Source organism: Argentina silus (genome assembly GCF_951799395.1).
Source record: "Argentina silus genome assembly, chromosome: 12".
Classification (NCBI taxonomy): Eukaryota; Metazoa; Chordata; class Actinopteri; order Argentiniformes; family Argentinidae; genus Argentina; species Argentina silus.
In genome coordinates this window covers 10992450-11005890 of record NC_139666.1, presented here as the reverse complement: position 1 = coordinate 11005890, position 13441 = coordinate 10992450, and the positions used below count along the sequence as shown (strand labels likewise).

General features: G+C 41.7%; 1 protein-coding gene across 1 annotated transcript in view; it reads left to right on the top strand.

Annotated features, from left to right (window-relative positions):
• Positions 1–1359: 1359 nt before the first annotated feature.
• csrnp3 (cysteine-serine-rich nuclear protein 3) overlaps positions 1360–13441 on the top strand; it is a gene marked incomplete at its 3' end in the record, with an annotated part of 19407 nt that continues 7325 nt past the window's right edge. The window contains exon 1 of the mRNA XM_083682560.1: positions 1360–1472. The remainder of the gene's footprint in view (positions 1473–13441) is intronic.

The window sequence follows — 13441 nt, the reverse complement described above, 5'->3', positions numbered from 1 at the left end:
CTACACAATACTAGAGACTGTCGAGAAATGTAATGAGTGACATGCTTAATGAAGAAAACGTTTAATTTGCGTGCCTAATTAGTCAGAAAAAGGGACGTCATTGAACGAGCAGTCATTGCATTTATAAAGGCTGATGATTTAACGAAATGAATGGTAAGTATCGCAACTTGAGTATCATTATTCATTCTTATCTATGGGGCTTATAGTAATCAAGTGTGTGTTTTTTAGGTTAACATTTTTCATTGACGACGTGATTGTCTTTGTGTTGTAGAGAATGAATTTAGCCGATTTTATAGATATTTTCTTTGTCAGTCTATAATGTGGTTACTTGCATCTCGTGATATTTTCTAAGCATATCTTAGCACCTTGTCTTGATACAGAGTTATACATTATGCATAAGGCTATTGTATCATGCTGTAATGTAGCCCAAATTAGTTCACCATTATAATTTTTATTCTGTACAATAAGATCAGGAAAGGTTTCCTTTGTTATATCCAAAACACTTTACCGAGTATGAAGTTGGCTGTTTAATTTGTTTAATATTAAGTACTTCTCTGACACTTTGCTGTGTGTCTGTGTGTGTGTGTGTGTGTGTGTCTGTGTGTGTGTGTGTGTGTGTGTGTGTGTGTGTGTGTGTGTGTGTGTGTGTGTGTGGGTGGGTGCGTGGGTGTGTGTGTGTGTGTGTGTGTGTGTGTGGGTGGGTGTGTGTGTGTGTGGGTGTGTGTGTGTGCATGTGTTTGCTTTGTATGCAATATGTGTGTGTGTGTGTGTGTGTGTGTGTGTGTGTGTGTGTGTGTGTGTGTGTGTCTGTGCGTGTGTGTGTGTGTGCGTGTGTGTCTGTGTGTGTGTGTGTGTGTGTGTGTGTGTGTGTGTGTGTGTGTGCGTATACATGTGCGTGTGTGCGTGTATGCGTGTGTGTGTGTGTACATTGGCATTGTGAACCCAAGTGACTAAAAGGCTCCCATGCAGAGCTGTGTGAGAGGAGAGGCTGGTTCCCTGCAGAGAGCTCCTGGTGAACATACAGCACAGCTGTGTCAGGCAGAGTGCACCCTACTCCTGCCTCCTCTAGTTCTCCCTCTCTAAGCTTCACTGCAGAAAGACCACCGTCAATCACCACTTCCCATGGTTTTCATGGTCAACATACATTGTTGTGATATTGTAATAATGCCAAAACGTGCAGGTCAAATGGGACATGTGTCATTTTCAGCAACAGTGAAGATTGCTTTTCATTAGAAGAGTATTGGTTGAAAACATATGCTTTCCAACATGGCTCAAATGTTGCAGACCATGGGAAGTATGGAAGTTGAAGTAGATTATGATGTACTGTAATGCACTGTCTATTACTGTAAGCCTAGTATTTGTACTGTAGGTATACATGTTATAGTCACTTTTATTGCTAATTTATATTTCTGTTTGTTGTTTCTATAGGATAGAGACTATTCAGTGCTGAAGAACTACATATTTTATTTAAGGTAAGACTGTCTATTGTTTCTTGTCTACTGTCTAAAAATGTCATGTTCTGCCATGCAATACAGACATGTGATGCCGACTGCCTTTGCTATGGACTGAGGTTGAATTTATGGCTTTCTGTTAAATGCTTGCACAGCTGTTGCAGTGCTGCAACAAAGGCTCTCATGATAACAAGCTATGGTAAGATTTGATGTTGATATTCAGACAGACAACTGGGTTAGTTTTTACTCAATAGAGAATGTTTGAAATGCAACACATACCTCATTAATAATGGAAGTATTAGAGCCAAAAGACCGAGAGTAGACAAGGTACAGATTTTAATTTCAGAGATGAATTGAAACAAACACACAATGCATACATGTTTATGGATTTATTTATTGTATTTATTGTGTTTTATTATTTATATTTTATTTATATATAATTATAATTATTTATAATTATCTATCTATCTATCTATCTATCTATATCTATATCTATATCTATATCTATATCTATATCTATATCTATACAGTTTTTACAGACAACAATCATTCATAACAACAACAATCCTCCACCAACAATTCAGATATCAAGTTTCTTAAATGGCCCAGTGAAACTAAGGCTTTGAGTCTCTGTGTATCCTGCAAATCATTCCATGTCTTAGGAGCACAGTAACTAAAGGCAGTTCTCCCCAGCTCAGAGGAGACACGTGGGACCTCAAGGACTAACCAAACTTGAGACCGCATCTGATAAGTGCTGGATCGTCACGTAATATGTGAAGTAAGATAGCATGAGAGTTTATTTAGGGACGGCTACCCCACTGCCTGATATAAAAGACAGTGATGAGTACGAAACATATCACCTGTAATAAAATGGAGTGCTGAAAGATAGACAGAATCGTATCTGTTTTAATGTAGAGGAGGATGCATTCATATAAATAATTTCTACAGTATATAGTCAAGTACTGATAGGAACGTTGATCTTCTTTCTATTGTCATGTGACAAGCATGACCTATTCCTATAGAAGAAACCTAGTTTAACACTCAATTTTTTATTAATACAACTATATGTCTTTTAAATTATAAGACATATAACAGCTCTTTATTGTTAAGTCATCCGTGAGTCAGAATCTATATAAGAGACATACTTTGCTGTTTATACGAGGCAGTAAAATGAGGTCTGCTTGGTTGTGGAGCTTTTCAATGGCCATCAATGCTGTGGAACACCCAATGGCTTTTATTAGACATTGTCTATAATGGACAAAGAGGGCAGTGCTCAATGGTGTGTGTGCATTTATTCTCTTCACCAGAAAAGAGTCAGCCTTCTCTATGCATTACAGTAGCACTTGGATACATACTGTACTGTACCATACCTGGATGTTGAGAAATGACTCTATGTTCTCATCTCTCATTCATGGATAACTATTCAGAATGGCCATTTACCAAACACATTTGTCCTTAACGACTTACAGTTAACAGTGTATGTTCAGTGTATATGGTCCATGAGGCCCTCAAGCCAAGCATAATGGATCTGCAAGCATCATGGTTTTGGATGCAGCGGGCCCCTACCACTTGAGCCATTACAACAAGATGCCTATCCTTCAAGTCAATATGTTGAGTGCCATTTTGCAAAGCAAAACATATCCTAGTGCGCAGTCGTTTTTTATTGGAGATATAATTGTTAACCTGATTATTCTGTGCCTTATCAAAAGGGGGTAGATAGCAAAGGTCATGTAATTGGATGTCAGCAGTTGGCAGCAGCTGTGGACCCATGCTGTGCCAGTCAAGCGATGACAGTGGGTTGGAATATGGCAACGTGTCTCGTTATCCAGCTCTGCCTTCTTTGTTGTTCCTGAACCAGTCTCTTTTGTCAAACAGGAAGGAGGCACTGAGACAGCTCTCTGTGCAGCACACACACACACACACACACACACACACACACACACACACACACACACACACACACACTCAAACACACATAGACACAGACAGACAAACACACACACACACACACACACACACACACACACACACAGACACGCACACTCACACACACACACACACACACACACACACACACACACACACACACACACACACACACACACACACAGCCAAGCGATTGAGATCTGTTAGGCAAGAGGGGCTCCCCCTCTTATTGTGGCTGTGTATTTATTCCTCCTCAATCCATCTGTTTGGCTATGCAATCCATCAGCACTCTGTCCTCATGGGAAAATGATTTAATTAGTATGTGTGACACAGTTAAAGGACATTGAAACATTCACTAAATGTATTTACTTGGGTGTGGGCTGGATCATTAAGCTGCTTCATTTGAATAAGTGAATCTGCCATGCGTTGGTATTGCATACTATAGCACAGATGGCTCAAGCTCTGTAGCAGTGAATGTGGTCCATTAAAGATTCACAGGAAAGGTGGCACAGCTTTTAAAGATAACAGCACAGAGTAGAGTCTCTCTGCATGACTCTGGCGCGGGTGAGTAGTCTTCAAACAGAGGTTCACATTCACAGCCAAATCAATTTGGCTTCCTTTTATGTGGGAATGACAGGGATTCATGTTTGCCTTGAATCTGGACCTGTAGCTCCATTCACACTCACTTGTATAACAGTCCCAAAAGGTCAGGCTGTAACATTGGTTTGGGGAGGAGTACAATAGCTACTGTAATGCTCTACTAACATTACGATACATATCTTTTTGATCAGTTGGAATGTTCTGCCTCATAATGCACTTGCCCTGAGGAGGACCAAAATATGTAGTGTCTGTTTCTTATTTAGTGAACAAAGAACTCTCTGTACAATTGAGCGTTTCAGTTTGCAATTATATTCTTTAAATATCTTAAAGACAAACATATTGACCTTGATTTTCTAAAGATTTTGTTGTAAACCATGTCAATCCAAAGACCTTGTATTAAAGCATTGAATAATACAGTACTGATCTTCTCCATTTACTAACTTTTAGTTTATTGCCAAATATGTTTTACTTTAAACCATGTCAATAGGCATTGTATTCTAGCATTAAGCAGAAAATAAAGCACTGATATCAGCTGCCAACCATTTGCTCAACAGAAGCATTTTGTTGCTCTTATAGTAGGAACCTTGAGTAGATGTTTGTGATGTGGCTTTTTGATCTGACTATACAGACTTGTTGTTTGACTGTACCGGTAGTTTTTCAGGGATTGGGATCTGGTTCTCATGAGATGTTGCCATGACACCTATTTGAAATGTTCTACACTCCATCATATTATAGTAAAAGAAAGCTTAAAGCTTGATTAGCGAGATTGTGATGAGATTGTCTGTAGTCTTAATTTTGTATTTTAAATCACTGAAAAACAAATGGACAGAATGTAATCAACTTTAATTAACAACTTGTAATTAAGCATTTGTCATTGCGTTTCCAGTAAAATATGTTGGATTAACAGTTTCATAAAGAAATGAAACAGTTGGTTTGGCTCCGTTTAACTGTGGTTTGGATTCATATAAAGCAGACTATTTATAATCCATATGCACTGTAGTTTTTAGTGGTATCAGGCATCAGCACTAAATGTGTCGTAATTAATCGTATGAAACTGGGCCAACAGCAGGGCAGAATCCAGTCACTGAGAGAGCAGGCATGCTTTAGATTCAAATGTGTTATATTGATTTATTTTACTTAGGTGGATGAACAGTCAAACAGTGCAGTTACAGCGTAAAACAATTATCTCTTGTCCATTCACTCCCTTGATTAAAACAAATAATTAATTTCTTGCAGTGAAACCATATTTTTTGTCTGTCTTACTTCATCAAAGTATAATGCTTTTCTTCTTAATTGCATTTGCAAAGCAAACATATTATTAGGTTTCTTATCAAATATCATTTAAATGGCTGACATGAACTGAAACTGGAACCCACATAAATTCTATACTCTGGAATCCTGTGAAACAGTATACTGTACACGAGACCTTTACCATATCAAAGCCATATAAAAGCAAGCTTGCAATAATAATTACTGTGCAGTCGATGACATATATGCTGCATCTCAACTATGCTATATACCCTTGTTGATATTCTCATTCATAAGAGGCAGCACACCTTTAACTTACAGCAGGCTGTAGGCATTAATTTTGACGTGACCATCGTATTTTTCTCGACTATTTGTTTTGATTTCAAGGGAAATGAGGGGCACCACATTTGCTTTCATTCCTAAGAGGCCGGGATGTAATTTAGCTTAGAATGAATTCTCAACAAATGATTCCCATCATGCATTTATACAGTGCTCGCTATGCCTGCCATCATCACTATGGCAACCAGTTTTAATGTGAGGAACGCTCTGGTGAAATGACTACCTTTGTGGTAAAGGTTTTCCATTTCCATTCAGTCAAAAGAACATTTGCAACATCAGATCGTAGACAGTTGTAATATTGTCAATAAAATATTCCTCAGATAAACAACATATGTTTGTATGTAACATAAGCAAATATATTTAGTTTTAGTATTATAGGAGAAACTATTACAGTATGTTAGAATTATTGGGATCTCTGCACTTTCTATGACCTAATATCTAAATCTTCATCTAGATCTCATGGCATGGGGACCCGGGGTCTGTTCCTGACTGTGATGTTTTGTATATCAATGAATGCGTTTTTAGAATTGAATTCATTATAGGCTGATTACATATTCATTCTATTTGCATCATGACTATGACCACACACACAAATGTACCGCCTGACCTGCTGCATGAATTTTCCCAGTTATCAGAGCTAATGTTTTACATATGATAATGCTTCAAGATCTCAATAGATACGAGCTATATATAAATAATAAGACTGTCTGCTGAACGTGAACCCCCCCCCACTCCAGCTCCCTCAGCCTGTGTGAGATGAAAGCATCTCTGTGTCTGTGAGGTGGTTTGGCAGCTCTGTTCCTGCCTGAGTACGGGCTTCTGTGAACTTTCAGGTGGCATGGGAAAATTCAGTCTTAAATAAAATATACTGGCATGAATAATTCAGCGGAGCATTGTGATTGACACAAGGGGTGAACATACCTGATTATGCCTCTGCAGTGCGTGACTTGAATTACACCAAAACATGGCAAAGTTTGAATGTGGAGCTGGAAAGTTATGATCTGTGTTTGTATCTGTTGTATAGTATGCTGTTGAATAATTATAGCAGGGATAACAGGGATTAATATATCTTTTTGAGATTGATATCAGAGATTTATTGACCAAATCAACACCAAAACAATTTCAGTTTTACATAAATGTATCAGACAGCAGTGATGTTGTGAATACATGTTAGGAAAGAGGATAAGTGTAGAATTAGATGACTTGCTTGCTTATTTAGGAAATGTGCCAACAGGTTTTAAAAAAACACAAAAAACCCCACAAAAAAACATATAGTATGCACGTATCATGTTTTGATCCTTTATTTCACATGTTAATGTGAAATAAATGTACAATAAATCACAACACCCACTTTGCATCTCATGTTATTAGCAGTCATTATGTCCACTTTAGAATGAAACCAGGGGACCAGCACAGTTTGATACCTTAACATCCTGATCCATGATATTACCTTGTTATTACCATCTCTCTGATATTCTCCCTGGGCCTGTATTGATAACAGAGGCAACATGTCCTCTATTGTTCTGTGAGTAGGAGGAGATCAGTGGTGCCCAGCCCTAGGCTAGGCTAGGCTAGCTGTAGCAGGCATCAGGCTGCAGTAGGCAGGGGGCTGCAGCTTCGTGTGCTGAGTGCTGAGCAGTGGGCTGGTCTGGCTGCTGCCTCCCTCCCTCCCTCCCTCCCTCCCTCCCTTTCTCCTTTCATGTGTTGCGGAGCTGTCTGCAGCCTCAGGCAACAGCAAGTTAACAAATGTACAGAGCGCATGTGAAACCTCATTTGCATAAGTCTGTAGATGTACTACATTTCCTTAAATGGATTCCTTTGTGTTTAATTGCGGGATGTTTTCCCTGTGCTTGTGACTTTTGAATGCTCACTAAGATGCCCAAGCATTAGTATTAGCCTTCATGACTCTGACCTGATATTGCATAGATATCTAGCATATAGTCGTGTGTTGGCTAATTGAAGAAAATAGAGGTTTGAATGTGGCTGTCTCTTCTCCCCCACAGCAGGGTTATAGTGATAAGAGAAGAGAGGCCATCTTTGAATTCCATATTAGTGTGGAACTGAATGTTGTATGGAACTACAGCACTGTAGTTTCTACTGTGCACATGCCAAAGAATGTCTGTACCTATTTCTTGTGATATTATAATATTAGGGTCTGAATACATTCAAGGCACCATACGTCATTGAGCTGCACATTTTTATTGTTCAATAATCATAATAATTGTTTGATATTCAGATGTGGCAAAGTTTTAATCCATACCACTTTAATTCAAACCATCCTGTACATTGATTTGTTTTGGGGGGGTGGGGGCTTCTGTGACCACATTTCCTCTAGGGAGGCTGGGATGCAAATGACAGTGTGCATCATGTTATCCCTGAGCAAATGTGATTATATGACACAGAGACAGAGAGAGAGAAAGTAAGCCTACTAGAGAGAGATTGCAACCTCTGACCCCTCCACAAACATATTCCACTGTGGCCTTTTCATGTATAATTTAGGAGGCTCTCCTCTGCGCCCTATAAACGGTGCCGTTGAGAGTGGAATACATCAGTATTGTGTTTATGTTCTCTGAGCCACACGCGCAATCGTAGGGATCCTCTGTTGACATCATCTGTAGCTGTGTAATCATCCCGGCCCTGGCTTCTCCTCCGGGGAGCCCAGCTGAGACCTCCCCTCTCAAGGTTGCTGTTTATGGCCCTAGCTGACACTGGTGATGGATGAGGTTAAACACAGCCTTGGACGACTGCTAACATGGTAGAGGAGCTTTGAGGTTTAGGGTTCCCCTTTGCTCTAAGATCTCATTCCATGTATTTTCATGGCCCTGGTCACTCAGACAGTCTGGATATTGGCATATTCTCCCATAGTTTATTTTTCCCACTTAAAATTCAGACTAGCCATCTGGGTTGTGTGTGTATATTTGCGCTGAGCTGTGTGACAGCAGAAACACTCGCACTTTTAAATGAGATGGGCCATATTGAGATTTGGCGGAGGATAGCGATGCCCTTTCTTCAGGCTTCAGAGGGACCAAGCTGTGGTGTCTGAAGTCTGCCTTGTCCTGGTTCTGCTTTCCTTAGCCTCACTAAGAGGGTTAGTACCCTGCCCCCTACCTTCCCTGCTCCCTCCCATCCCTGCCCCCTCACTCCCTGCCCCTGCCTACCCTGTCCCCTGCCCACCCTGTCCCCTCCCCTACCCTGACCCCTCCCCTACCCTGTCCCCTGCCTTCCCTGTCTCCTGCCCACCCCTGCCCTCTCCCTCCCTTGTCCCCTCCCTCCCCTGCCCTCTCCCTCCCCTGTCCCCTGCCCACCCTGTCCCCTCCCTACCCTGTCCCCTCCCTCCCCTGCCCTCTCCCTCCCCTGTCCCCTGCCTACCCTGTCCCCTGCCTACCCTGTCCCCTCCCTCCCCTGCCCTCTCCCTCCCCTGTCCCCTGCCTACCCTGTCCCCTGACTACCCTGTCCCCTCCCTCCCCTGCCCTCTCCCTCCCCTGTCCTCTCCCTCCCCTGTCCCCTGCCTACCCTGTCCCCTGCCTACCCTGTCCCCTCCCTCCCCTGTCCTCTGCTTACCCTGTCCCCTGCCCTCCCTGTCCCCTGACCACCCTGTCCCCTGACCACCCTGTCCCCTCCCTCCCCTGTCCCCTGCCTCCCTTCCACTGCTGCACTGCCAAGGGATTTGCTGACTGTATGCATAGAGAATATGATTTAGATTAGGTGATCCAAGTGTCAGAGTAAAAGTTGAAATTAGGGCTTCTGCAATGATTGCTTTAATGATGCTTCTCCAGCTTCCATTCTCCTCATTTAGTAGCCTATATGGTGTACCGTTTTGTCTTAGAGTATTTACCTTGTGTTTAGGAATAATAGGACTCTTTTTATAAAGATATTATGACTTAAGGATTCCTGTTTCTATATTTTTTCTCTGTATTCTTTCCCAGTGACAAGCGTTCTCTGAGCATCCTGGGTTGGACAGTTAATTTGCATATGACCTCAATACAACAGCAGAGCGTGGCCACACACATTTAGAATTAATTAACTCCAAATCTCTTGTATGTTTATTTTCATGCCTGCTGTCACAAACATGCTTCTTTGAAATCAGAAAGCCACTTGCGAGTCGGACCAAATATAGGTCACGAGCAGTGCTGGATGGTGTTGTGTGTAACGAATGCCATCTACCCAGCTTATGTTTTGCATTTTTATGTAATAGAGCTGCATATACGTAGTCATAACAAGCATGAAACAAAATGCAGATGAGGTATTCCAGTTTTACAATAGAAATCCAAGTTCTGGAAGAAATGAGGGGGAAATAACAACAAGTTGTGAGATTAGAGTCTTATTCAGATTCAAATTCAAATAACTTTATTGCCATGCCCATACAACAGTTGCAAGGAATGTGTCTTGGCATTAAGAATAATAATAAGAATACTCACATAGTGAAGATCACAAATAGTGCAGACAGAACAGAACATCGACAAACACAGTCTTGTAAGAACGGATAACAGAACTGAACATACAATACACACAATATAAATATTTGAATGTCCTCAAGTATCAATGTCATGAAGTTCAGCTGTGTAAGCATGGGTACGCATAATAATATGTATTATTTATCGTTCATAAATATTATGTTTATGGTTATGGTAAGAGAAAAAATTATAACACTATTATTTTCTGCGTGGGTGCTGCCCTTTTAGAGAAAAAATACATTTTGTTTATAATCATTATAATAAGACATGAACTAACCATAGTTCTCTGCACTGAACCTACAGTACTATCATTGAATTATCCCACATTATGATGCAACAATGATATAATATGCATGTGTGATACTGTACATCTGGTCCATCTTTAATAGATCACTATCAATATACACAATATCTGGCAATGTAGCCGGCTTCCTGTATCTATATCTAAAGCTGAATGGACATTAAACCACATTAGACTAATTCAGTTTCATGATCATGAGAAATATAATATATAAGAGAAAGCACATGTTAGTGACCGATAACATAATGGTCAATTGTAGTCTCTCTAGACAGACACACCTGTCTACATTTGCAGTGTCCATGACAGTGTCCATGTCTACCTGTCTACCTTTGTGCTGTATCCATGTTAATGGTTTATGTTAGAAGAACTGTATTTCAAATCAACAATGGTCTGTGAAGATGATGCATCTCTGTGTTGAAGGTTTGGCTCTGGGTGGTGAGTAGCTCCTTCGGCACGATTTGATTTAGCCTACTTTGACACAGCAGAGTGGAGGAATCACTGTGAGACGGAGACTAAAAATTGTTCGAGGATTGCGGCTCTATCAAGAGAGGGTTTGTGAGGACACGCTGGTGGTGATGTAGGCACTGCTACTGAGGGAGATGACGGTTGTGTGTCATTGGCGCGTCTATAAAACAATGTAATCCCTTCACAGCAAACATGGCGCTGTCAAAAAACATGATTTTCACACTGTATCCGTCCACTACAGAAGGGCACTTGTAGAGCCAGGGGGGATTTATAGCTTGTATTAGTACTACTCTATTAGGCACATGTTAAAAGTGCTAAATGTGTTTTCATCCACACGTTCTGCTGTCAGAGGTGTAGAGGAAATGTTTTTGTGTGTGTTATGAGCTAGGTTGCTAATTTACCCTCATGCCATATGAAACCAGCTTTTCGTGTTTACCTTTATTTCTATAGTTTGCTCTTAACAGTTGTACGACTGCTCTATTGCTCATACAGTATTTCCCTGCTTGCTGTAAACTACCAGATTAAGAGGAAGTACAGGGCCTCTAATGTTGATTCATTGTCCAATTGAGTGTGAGAATGATATCATCCCTCTGACTCCACAGGCTGTGGCCTCACTTACACTCACCAGGACTTCCTGACATAGGAAGTGTTTGGACTGTAATCGCTTCTCTGCTGACAAGTTGTTACACAGACTGCCCACTCTCACTGTGGTGGATGGAATATTTACTTTGATTAGACGTATCCTGATACTACTGGGATGGTTATATTCAGTAGATTTCACGGTTGGTGTGAATGTCTATCATGCACATGGTAGGCCTACTGTAATTTTTCCTTATTGGTAGGCTTGCTGCATCATCTGCCGAGGTTTTTCAACAATTATTCATGTTATGATTTCTCCTGTAGTTTTAAGACTTTTACAATGACCCATTACATGGGTTATTGTGCTGTGTCTGAAATCAAATCTCTCTCCCTCACTCTACCTACCTCTCCCTCTCCCCCTCCCCCTCATAATTCCCAGCTCTGCCCCCTCTGCCCCCCCCCCTCTCACATCCGCCCCCCCACTCTCCCCCCCACCCTCCCCCCCCCCCCCTGGCTCATGCTGGTAAAAATATCTGCAGACAGCAGGAGCAGAGGCACGCCTGACTCTCTCTCTCTCAGACATCCCACCCATGTGATCTCACGGGCTGCCTCCGCTCTACTCTGCTCTGCTCTGTTCCAGTCAGGCTCCAGCCTTTCAGCCGGCTGCAGCTAATGAGCCTTTGTGTGGCTAGGGGGAGAGAGAGAGAGAGAGAGAGAGAGAGAGAGAGAGAGAGAGAGAGAGAGAGAGAGAGAGAGAGAGAGAGAGAGAGAGAGAGAGAGAGAGAGAGAGAGAGACAGAGAGAGAGAGAGAGAGAGAGAGAGAGAGAGAGAGAGAGAGAGAGAGAGAGCGAGAGAGAGAACGCGCCTATCATCATTCAACAATAAAGCATATGGTACCGGCAGTGGAATCAGGGCTGGAAAATTCACAAGTCTCTCTCCCTCTCTCTCTCTCTCTCTCTCTCTCTCTCCCTGCCTCCCTGCCTCCCTCCCTCCCTCCCTCCTCTTTCACCGCTCTCTCATGCCCCCAGAGTACCGGGGTCGCCGCTAGTCAGTGGACTGACGCAAAATGGGAACCTTTCATTCATCATGTTTCACCTGTTTTTGAGTAGCCTCATTTAGCTTTTGTTTTCCTAAGTGTTGCTGTGAGGAAGGGTGAGAGGAGTCGGGAGACGCCAGTGGACGCAGGTCAGTTGTTTCTTAAAGGGCTCTCTGGCACAAAGTGCACTGTTGTATATTATTTGCATGACTGATGTGTCACGACTTGCTCCAGATGCTGTGGGCTTGTTGGCATCACCTGAGATGAGGGCTCCCATTGTGATTCTCTGTAGCAGCTCTGCGTTGTGAGGCTTGTGTGTCACCCCCGTGGATGATGATTTGTGATTCCTATGAATGGAGATATGTATATGTCTATTTGATTCATAATATAAGCTCTCTAGCAGAGAGCTGTGAATGCAGTTGTTTAGGTACTACAGTTGGTTGATACACTGCATGTGTTTGTGTGTGCTTAGTGAAGCCAGCGCAGGGAGGGGCTTTGCAAGCAAGGTTTGCTGCATTATTTTCTCGAGGATTTTCTCTTGCACCATGGTGTGTGCTGCCTAGCTATGATTAGTTGGAACAGAACATTGGGGGAGACAAAGAAATAACTGCATGGTGTAGAGGGTGAACAAGCACTGCTCTCTGGCTTCTCCTAAGCTCTACAGAAGTGGAGTCTTACATTACCCACTGGGTTGCACATGATGTCATGCCAATTCAGAGTGTCAAGGAGATTTTAATCTACTGATCTATCCAGATTAGGTCAATTCCATTTCTATTGGTAACTGAATCATAACCCGTGTTCATATGGCTAATGATATGTTCATGCATTATGAGTAATTATTAGATTGACTGGTGGGTATTTATGTTATTCTAGTCATCTTTTGTGTGATTGCTTCACAATGATATCCCTATTTAATGTATGTGGTATGAATGTTCAGTACTATAGTATTGATGTTGTATGGGGTATTGATACCGGTGTGCTATAGTGGAATCACTGTCAGATGGGAATTCACTAGTTGTGCAAGTATATTAGAATCTCCATG